This window comes from Oratosquilla oratoria, chromosome 8, assembly GCF_046742065.1.
Source record: "Oratosquilla oratoria isolate Oo_2021 chromosome 8, ASM4674206v1, whole genome shotgun sequence".
NCBI classification, from domain to species: Eukaryota; Metazoa; Arthropoda; class Malacostraca; order Stomatopoda; family Squillidae; genus Oratosquilla; species Oratosquilla oratoria.
Genome location: NC_134784.1, coordinates 22,459,929 through 22,469,928, shown reverse-complemented (window position 1 = coordinate 22,469,928; position 10,000 = coordinate 22,459,929).

The window sequence follows — 10,000 nt, the reverse complement described above, 5'->3', positions numbered from 1 at the left end:
GTGTGATTATTTCTTCACATCCTCATCCATATAATGAAATGCCACTCTTGTTTTCATCAGCAATGCATGTGTCTCTCCCATTAATCTATTTATTTATAAGATTTTCGGCGGCAAATCGCCTCTGACTAAGGCCTCTTGCCTTAGTTGGCCTTTTATTTTTTTTTGCATTTCTTTCTATTGATCTTCATCTTCACGTATTCTAGATCACACATATACCAAGGCTTTTTCCACCTTTCAAGGGAGGTAGCCAAAAAGAAAAGGCATAAAATCATTCCCACCCATTCCATTCCTAAATACACTCCACTCCCCTCCACCCTTCCTCTTATCTTAGCACCTCCTGGATGACGGGTCATCCCTGCACCTTGCCCACTGCCCTGGGTCAGAGGTAGTGTCGCAAGTCACAGCACATCCACAGCAAGGCCGCTTCATTAAATCGGCGACCCCCCCTCTCCGTCCCCCCATGCATAAAAGGAGAAGACGGGGAGAAATCCCTTCGGGCTGCGTCAAATTTTGCTCACACATACTACCTCACCCCCCATCCCCCCACCCATTCCACCTCATGCATCACAACATCACCCATATACAACCATTCTCCATTCACCCCTGTCTTCTGTCCTCTCCCGTCCTTCCTCAACAGACATTCCCCTCTTCCCCAAAGCCCCCTTCACCCTATCCATCCATCTCATCCTAGGACGTCCCCTCATGTTCACTCCCTCCACATCTGCCTTCCATACCTCTTTTTATTATCTTGTCATTATTAGGAAATATTCTTTCGTGGCTATCGATTCATTACTGGAACAAGTACCTAGATCTGTGTTAATCCATTTTCGTCTCCAATCTAACTTTTTATCTTTCTCCACTGTTCGTATATGTTAATAATTTAGAAATGATTTATCCATTTCAATGTACTCCTTTTAAGATCCATTTTCTAAGTTCCACATTAATCTTTTCTGAGGCACCTTGTCGAATGTCTTCTTCAGGTCTAGATATGCATAAACTACCCAACCCTATCTTCTAATTACACATCAAGCGATGCCGAATAGAAAATGTGCTCCTTTTAAGTTCCATTTTCTAAGTTCCATATTAATCTTTTCTGAGGCACCTTGTCGAACGTCTTCTTCAGGTCTAGATATACATAAACGACCCAACCCTATCTTCTAATTACACATCAAGCGATGTCAAATAGAAAATGTGCTCCTTTTAAGTTACATATTAATCTTTTCTGAGGCACCTTGTCGAACATCTTCTTCAGGTCTAGATATACATAATCGACCCAACCCTGTCTTCTAATTACACATAAATCGATGTCGAATAGAACATAAGAACATAAGAATGAAGGAGCCTGCAAGAGACCATAAGGCCTACACCAGGCAGCTCCGTATCTATCACCACCTGTCATCCCCATCCATAAAGGATTAGGATACTCTCAGCGCTCACTACATGGTTACTAAGTTTATTCCATTCGTCGACCACCCTATTAGTAAACCAATACTTGCCTATTTCCTTTTTGAATATAAATTTGTCCAGTTTATAACCATTACTGCAAGTCCTGCTCTGTTGTTTTAATATGATGACCTTGTTTGCATCACCCTTGTTAAAACCTTTGATCAACTTGAACCCCTCTATTAGATCACCCCACACTTACCGTCTTTCCAGAGAGTTTAATTTAAGGTGCCTAAGCCTCTCTCCGTAAGGCAAATTTCATGTATCATTTTGGTCATTCTTCTCTGTACTGATTCTAGTGAATTGATGTCCATTCTGTAGGACGGAGACCAAAACTATACCGCATAGTCAAGGATGGGTCTAACTATCGTTAGATAGAGTTTAATAATCATCGCAGCACTTCTATTCGTTACCGTCCTAGCAATGAAACCTAATGCTCTATTAGCTTTATTCCTGGCGCTAATGCAGTTTCCTGGTTTTAAGGTCCGGACTCACTAGAACTCCCAAGTCTCTCTCGCACTCAGTTTTCTCTAAAAGCGTGTTATCTAAGCTGTATCTATTTTCAAGGTTGTGTAGCCCTACTTTTAACACGCTACACTTAGAGATATTGAAGTTCATTTGCCATTTCATCGACCATGTGAACAATTTGTTAAGATCATCCTGCAGAAACTCTGCGTCGTCTCCTGACCTAATGAAGCGTCCTATTTTAGTATCGTCCGCAAACTTACTAACATCACTATTTATCCCATCGTCTAAGTCGCTTATGTACATAAGAAAATTAAGTCTGGTTTCACACATGAATCGTTTTCTGAATCCGAATCAATTATCAACCAAGATTCTCTTATTCTCGAAGTAATCTATCCATCTATATTTCACGATTTTTTTCATGTATTTTGGATATTACACAGGTCAAGGTACCATGTGTGTGTGTGTGTGTGTGTGTGTGTGTGTGTGTGTGTGTGTGTGTGTGTGTGTGTGTGTGTGTGTGTGTGTGTGTGTGTGTGTGTGTGTGTGTGTGTGTGTGTGTGTGTGTGTGTTTACCTAGTTGTATTTTACGGGAAGAAAGCTTTGCTCGTAGTGACCCGTCTTTGTATCTTTCAGCATCAAGGTTGTTCTTAAACTCTTGTATAAGCTTTGCAATCTCTGTTTCCTCGTTCAGTTTGTTCCAGATGTCCACCACTCTGTGTGGTAAACTATTCATTTTCAGATCTCTTCTATAACTATCCTCTTCAAGTTTCTTTTCATGTCCTCTTGTTTTCTTTTTATCCCATTTTAGTAAATCATCTCTATCGAGGACTTCCATCCCTATCATAATTCTGCAGATGGTCAGTGTGTGTGTGTGTGTGTGTGTGTGTGTGTGTGTGTGTGTGTGTGTGTGTGTGTGTGTGTGTGTGTGTGTGTGTGTGTGTGTGTGTGCGTGTGCAGACCCCTCCAGGGCTATTGCATGTCCCAGCCTGTTCCTCCTTCCTCTTCCTCCTCCTCCTCCTCCTCCTCCTCCTCCTCCTCCTCCTCCTCCTCTTCCTCCTCCTCCTCTTCCTCCTTCTCTTCCTCCTCCTCTTCCTCCTCCTCTTCCTCCTCCTCCTCCTCCTCTTCCTCCTCCTATTCCTCCTCTTCCTCCTCCTCCTCTTCCTCCTCCTCCTCCCCCTCCACCTGTCTTTCGACACCTCCCCTCACCGGTCCAAATTCTGTAATCCGTTTTTCTCCGTTTACTGTTTCTCGTTTTATTTATTTTTTTCTCTTCCTCCCCTTTCCCTTCTCCATTTCCACCTCCCACTTACACTCTCACACTCTCTCGCTCCCCCAATCTTTAACCTCTCCTGTATTGTGGGAAGAGGATCTTTTTTCTTCGTCTTGGTGTCTGTCAGGAACCTCGACACCCGACTGGTGGGCAAAGTATCTATATCAGTGGTTCTTAACATTTTACATTTTTCAGTGTCCGTACCCCTTGATTATCTCAGAAAAAAAATTCTCGTATTCCCGTCCAATAGAAATACAATGCAAACACATGAAAATGATTATTGATACAAATCTTGCTTTGTTTCCTCATAGTAAACATACAGTCTCGTACCCCCATCCAATACAAATACAATGCAAACATATGAAAAGGATTAGTGATACAACCCTTGCTTTGCATTCTCATTGTAAATATACAGCACCATGCACTGGCTATCATGTGTCGTACCACAATCCAATACAAATACAATGCAAACATATGAAAAGGATTAGTGATGCAACCCTTGCTTTACTTCCTCATTGTAAATATACAGTACCATGCACTGGCTATCATGTCTGGTACCACCCAGGTTCAAGGTTTCGTACCTCTTGTGGTACAGGTACAATGATCTACAATGATGTATGTACAATGTATCTATGTATGTATCTACAATGATCAATGTAAAACAGGTACAATGATCTACAATGATCTATGTACAATGTATCTATGTATCTATCTACAATGATCAATGTAAAACAGGTACAATGATCTACAATGATCTATGTACAATGTATCTATGTATCTATCTACAATGATCAATATACAACAGGTACAATGATCTACAATGATCTATGTACAATGTATCTATATATCTGTCTACAATGATCAATGTACAACAGGTACAATGATGTACAATGATCTATGTACAATGCATCAATGTATCTATCTACAATGATCAATGTACAACAGGTACAATGATCTACAACAAATGATCTACAGCCTTTCTTGGTCAATCCCCTCAATACCGGGTATTCAGTTTCTTATACTCTGACTTCCACGAGTCAATTCCATTCAATTCCATGGCACCTAGTCACTCAGCCTGAAGAGACTTCCTAAGCAGGTTATCACACTGGGATTCATTATCGTCAACATCTGAGAGTTCGTCTGAGTGAAAACGACTTCGGTTACAATATTCTATTGTCCAGGTCGCCATATATCAAATTATCTTTCCGATATGTATATAGCAAAGCTAAATGATGAACTAAGAGATTGAAGACTTGTACGAATGTTAGACACACTGTTGAAGTGTTCTTAGAAAAGTCTAGAATTCTATAAACGAAGTTATATTCTAGTTATTCAAAAGTAGGTTAGAGGTAAGATTCTGAAGGAAAATTAGCCCAGAATGATAACCTCCTACAACGAAGAGAATCATCCGTAATTAGTCAGAACAAAGACCACAAAGTCGGTCACTATGTGGAGGGGTTCATTGCTCTCTCTCTCTTTCCTCCATACACCCACCCCTCCACCCCCTCCACCTCTTCCTCGTCCTCCACATTGTCCTCCATATTCTTCCCGATGCCTGTCGTTGCTCAGTTCCGGGTCATGGAAGTCCGTCTCGTCTCCGGCACAATCCGGGATTGCTGTGATTAAACAGGATGTTCCCGGAGCCGTCTCGCGATCGTGGTGGAGAGGTGGTAATTAGCATGGAGAATGAGGGAGGGAGGGAGGTAGGAGGGAGGAAGGGAGGGAGGGAGGTAGGAGGGAGGAAGGGAGAGAGGGGGAGGGAGAGAGGGGGAGGGAGAGAGGGAGAGGGAGAGAGGGACAGGGTGAGGAATGGAAAGTATAATAGAGCTTAGGGAGGAAGGGAGGGAGGGAGAGGGAGGGAGGGAGGGAGAGGGAGGGAGGGAGAGGGAGAGAGGGAGAGGGAGAGAGGGGGAGGGAGAGAGGGAGAGGGAGAGAAATGGAAAGGAAAATAGAGCTTAGGGAGGAAGGGAGGGAGGGAGGGAGGGAGAGAGGGGGTATGAAGTGAAGGAGGGAGGGAAGAACGAAGGATAAGAAGTGTGAAGAATGTAAGGAGGGGGAAGAGGAGGAGGAGGAAGAAGAGGAGGAGAAAGAAGAGGAGGAGAAAGAAGAAGAGGAGGAAGAAGAAGAGGAGGAGGAAGAAGAGGAGGAGGAGGAAGAAGAGGAGGAGGAGGAAGAGGAGGAGGAGGAGGAGGAGGAGGAGGAGGAGACAGAGATAAAAAGGGATTGGGCAAAATAAGAGGGAAGGAAAGACAACAGGGAAAGGATAAGACCCTAATCACACTAGCGGTTTCAACCGCGGCGGTCTCAAACGCGGCGGTTCAATGAACAGTGCCTAAGAAGGAGGAGAAGGAAAGGAGAAAGGGAATGGGAGAATAAAGATGGAGACAGACAATAAATGAAGGGAGGAAATAGAAGGAAATAAGAAAAGATGAAGGAAAGTAGAGAGGGAATGAAGAATAATTAATAAATTTATTAGTATTTTAGAAATAACTAGGAGTTCTATTCATGGAACTGATATTGCACTAAATTTGTATAAAACAAACAAACAAACAAACAAACAAACAAACAAACAAACAAACAAACAAACAAACAGATTGAAGGAGATCGATAGAAAAGAAAGGTAGAAGTTGAAAGTGATCACTATTCCTTTACTTTTTATCTATATAATTATTTATTCATTAATTTATTTATTTTTTTACACACACACACACACACACACACACACACACACACACACACACACACACACACACACACACACACACACACACACACACACACACACACACAGACATATATAATATATATATATATATATATACATATATATATATATATATATATATATATATATTTGTACATATATATATATATATATATATATATATATTTTTTTTTTGAGTGGGGATTCATTTCTTGTAAAGAATATTACACCGTGACTTTGGTAGGTAAAGACATCATTAAAATCACAAAAAAATATTGATTGCATAAAATATTTGTTGTCATTACCACATACGGGGAAGGAGGAAGGAAATGAGGTGGAAGAGGAAGGGAAGAGGACAAGGAGGGAAGGAAAGTAAGGGGAAACAGGATGTGAGGGAAAAAGAGAGAAGGAGAGAGGGAGAGAGAGGAAGAGAAGAAAGGAAGCGAGACAAGGAGTGAGTGAGTGTGTGTGGTGTGTGTGTGTGTGTGTGTGTGTGTGTGTGTGTGTGTGTGTGTGTGTGTGTGTGTGTGTGTGTGTGTGTGTGTGTGTGTGTGTGTGTGTGTGTGTGAGAGAGAGAGAGAGAGAGAGATAATGAGGGAGGTAAGGAAGAAAGAGATAAGTAGGAAGATGAGGAAAGAGAAGAAGGAGAGAGGGAGGGAGAGAAGAGGAAAGGTGATAGGAAGGAGACAGGGAAGGATGAAGGGAAGAAGGAAAAGAGTGATGTAAAAGGAGGAGATAGGAAGAAAGTAAGGGAGTGAGGGAGGGAAGAGGGGATTTAAAGAAGCTTGGAAAAGGGAAGAGATAGGAAGAGAGAGAAGGAGAAGAAATAGGGGAAGAAGGAATGAGGGAGATAAAGTGGAGAGAGAGGATGAGGAGGAGATAGGAAGAAAGGGAGAGAGAAAAACAAAAGAATGGAAGAAGGGAGGGAGGAGGAGGAGACAAGAAGAGAGAGAGAGGGGGAGAGGATATGGTGAGGGAGAGATAGGAGATAGGGAAAATAGGGGGGACGAAATAGGGAGATAGGAAGGAAATTTTTGAGGGAGAGAGAGGGGATGGGAGGAGGAGGAGGAGGAGGATTGCGGGAGGAGTGTGAAGGAGAAGAGGGAATGAGGGAGGGGTGGGAGGGGGCGTTGGGAAGGGTGGGAGGGAGGGTGGGAGGGGGGAAATAGAGTACAAAGGACGAAGAGGTAGCAAACTTAATTGAACAGGATGTGTGAACAAAATGCCAAAGGGGAAGAAGAGAACAAGAGAAAGCGATAAAAAGGGAAGAGGAGGAGAGGGGGAGAGAGGGAGAGGGGGAGAGGGGGAGAGGGGAAGAGGGGGAGAGGGGGGAGAGGGGAAATAGGGGAAGAGGGGGAAAGGGGAGAGGGGGAGAGGGGAAAGACGGGAAGAGGGGAGAGGGGCAGAGGTCGCGAGGGAAAGAGGGGAGAGGGGGAGAGGGGGGAAGGGGGAGAGGAGGAAGATGGGGAGAGGGGGAGAGGGGGAGAGGAGGAAGAGAGGGAGAGGGGGAGAGGGGGAGAGGGGAAAAAGGGGAAGAGGGGAGAGGGGGAGAGGGAAAGAGGGGAAGAGGGGGAGAGGGGAGAGAGGGAGAGGGGAGATGAGGAAGAGGGGGAGAGGGGGAAAGGGAAGTGGGGAGAGGAGGAAGAGGGGGAGAGGGGAAGAGGGGGAGAGGGGAGAGGGGGAGAGGGGGAAAGGGGGAGAGGAGGGGAGAGGGGGAGAGGGAGAGAGGGGAAGAAGGGGAGAAGGGAAGAAGGGGAGAGGGGAAGAGGGGGAGAGGGGGAGAGGGGAATGGGGAAGAAGGGGAGAGGGGGAAGAGGGGGATAGGGGGAAGAAGGGGAGAGGGGGAGAGGGGGAAAGGGGAAGAGGGGGAGAGGGGAAGAAGGGAAGAGGGGGAGAGAGGGAAGAGGGGGAGAGGGGAAGAAGGGGAGAGGGGGAAAGGGGAGAGGAGGAAGAGGGGGAGTGGGGGAGAGGGGGAGAGGGGGGAGAGGGGGAGAGGAGAATCGACCTGAGAGATGCGACGGCAGTCAAACGAGAGAGAAGGAAGAGTGAATGAGAGAGGAAGAATGAGAGGAAGGAGGAGGCACAGAAGTGGAAGAAGATAAAGAAGAAAACGAAGAGAAGAAAAGAAAGACGAAGAAGAAGCACAGAATAAAAGAAAACGGGTTAAGAACAAAGAACATAAAGAAAAGAAAAGAAAAAATAAAAGAAAAGAAAAGAAAAGTAGAAGGAGAAGAGGATATTTTTGAAGATGAATTTAGGACATTAAGAAGAAAAATAAAGACAATATATATATAAGAAAAGGAAAAAAAAATAGAAGACAGGACATTATTGATAATAGAAAATAAAAGTAGAAGGAGAAGAGGAGATTTTTGAAGAGGAATTTAGGACAAATAAGAAGAAAAATAAAGACAATATATATATAAAAAAGGAAAAAAATAGAAAACAGGACATTGTTAATAATAGAAAAGAAAAGAAGAAAAGGAACACAAGAAAGGAAGAAGGACAAAGAAAAGGAAAATAATTCAGAGAGAAAGAGGAAGAAGTAGAAGACGAAGTACATAAAGACGAAAGAAAATAGAAGAAAGAAAAGAAGAAAAAGAACAAGGGGAAGAGGAGAACAAGAGAAAGCGATAAAAAGGGAAGAGGGGGAGAGGGGGAGAGGGGGAGATGGGAAAAGGGAGAGAGGGGGAGAGGAGGACGAGGGGGAGAGGGGAAGAAGGGGAGAGGGGGAGAGGGGGAGTCAGGGGAGAGGGGGAGAAGGGGAAAAAGGGAGAGGGGGGGAAAAGGAAGAGGGGGGAGAGGGGGGGGGAAGAGGGGGAGAGAGGGAAAGGGGAGAGGGGGAAGAGGGGGGAGGGGGAAAAGGGGAGAGGGGAAGAGGGGAGGGGAAGAGAGGAGGAGAAGGGGAGAGGGGAGAAGGGGAGAGGGGGAGAGGGGGAGAGGGGAAGAGGGGAGAGGGGGAGAGGGGAAGAAGGGGAGAGGGGGAGAGGGGAGGAGGGGGAGAGGGAGAGAAGGGGAGAGGCGGAGAGGGGAAGAGAGGGAGAGGGGGAGAAGGGGAGAGGGGGTGAGGGGGAAGAGGGGAGAGGGGGAAGAGGGGGAGAGGGAGAGGGGAAAGAGGGGGAGATGGGGAGAGGGGTGAGAGGGGGACGAGGGGTGAGAGGGGAGAAGGGGAGGGGGAGAGGGGGAAGAGGGGGAGAGGGGGAAGAGGGGGAGAGGGGGAGAGGGGGAGAGGGGGAGAGGGGGAGAGGGGGAGAGGGGAATCGACCTAAGAGATGCGACGGCAGTCAAACGAGATAGAAGGAAGAGTGAAGAAGAGAGGAAGAATGAAAGGAAGGAGGAGGCACAGAAGAGGGAGAAAGTAAAGAAGAAAACAAAGAGAAGAAAAGAAAGACGAAGAAGAAGCACAGAATAAAAGAAAACGGGTAAAAGATGAGGAACATAAAGAAAACGAAGAAAAAAAGAAAAAGAAAAGAAAATAAAAGTAGAAGGAGAAGAGGAGATTTTTGAAGAGGAATTTAGGACAAATAAGAAGAAAAATAAAGACAATACATATAAAAAAAGGAAAAAAATAGAAGACAGGACATTATTAATAATAGAAAATAAAAGTAGAAGGAGAAGAGGAGATTTTTGAAGAGGAATTTAGGACAAATAAGAAGAAAAATAAAGACAATACATATAAAAAAAGGAAAAAAATAGAAGACAGGACATTATTAATAATAGAAAAGAAAAGAAGAAAAGGAACACAAGAAAGGAAGAACGACAAAGAAAAGGAAAATAATTTAGAGAGAAACAGGAAGAAGTAAAAGACGAAGTACATAAAGACAACAGACGAAAGAAAATAGAAGAAAGAAAAGAAGAAGAAGAAGAGGGAGCCAAGAATGAAAGGAAAAGGGAAGAAGAAAGTATAGAACAAGAAAGAGTAGAAGACGAAGGACATGATGAAAACAAGAAAAAAAAAGAAGAAAAGGAAGAAGAAGAGAAAAAAAGAAGAAGAAGAAGAAGAAGAAGAGGAAGAAAAAGTAGAAGTAAAAAAGAAGAAGGAGAAGGAGAAGGTAGAAGAAGAAGAAGAAGGAGAAGGTAGAAGAAGAAGAAGAAGAAGAAGAAGAAGAAGAAGAAGA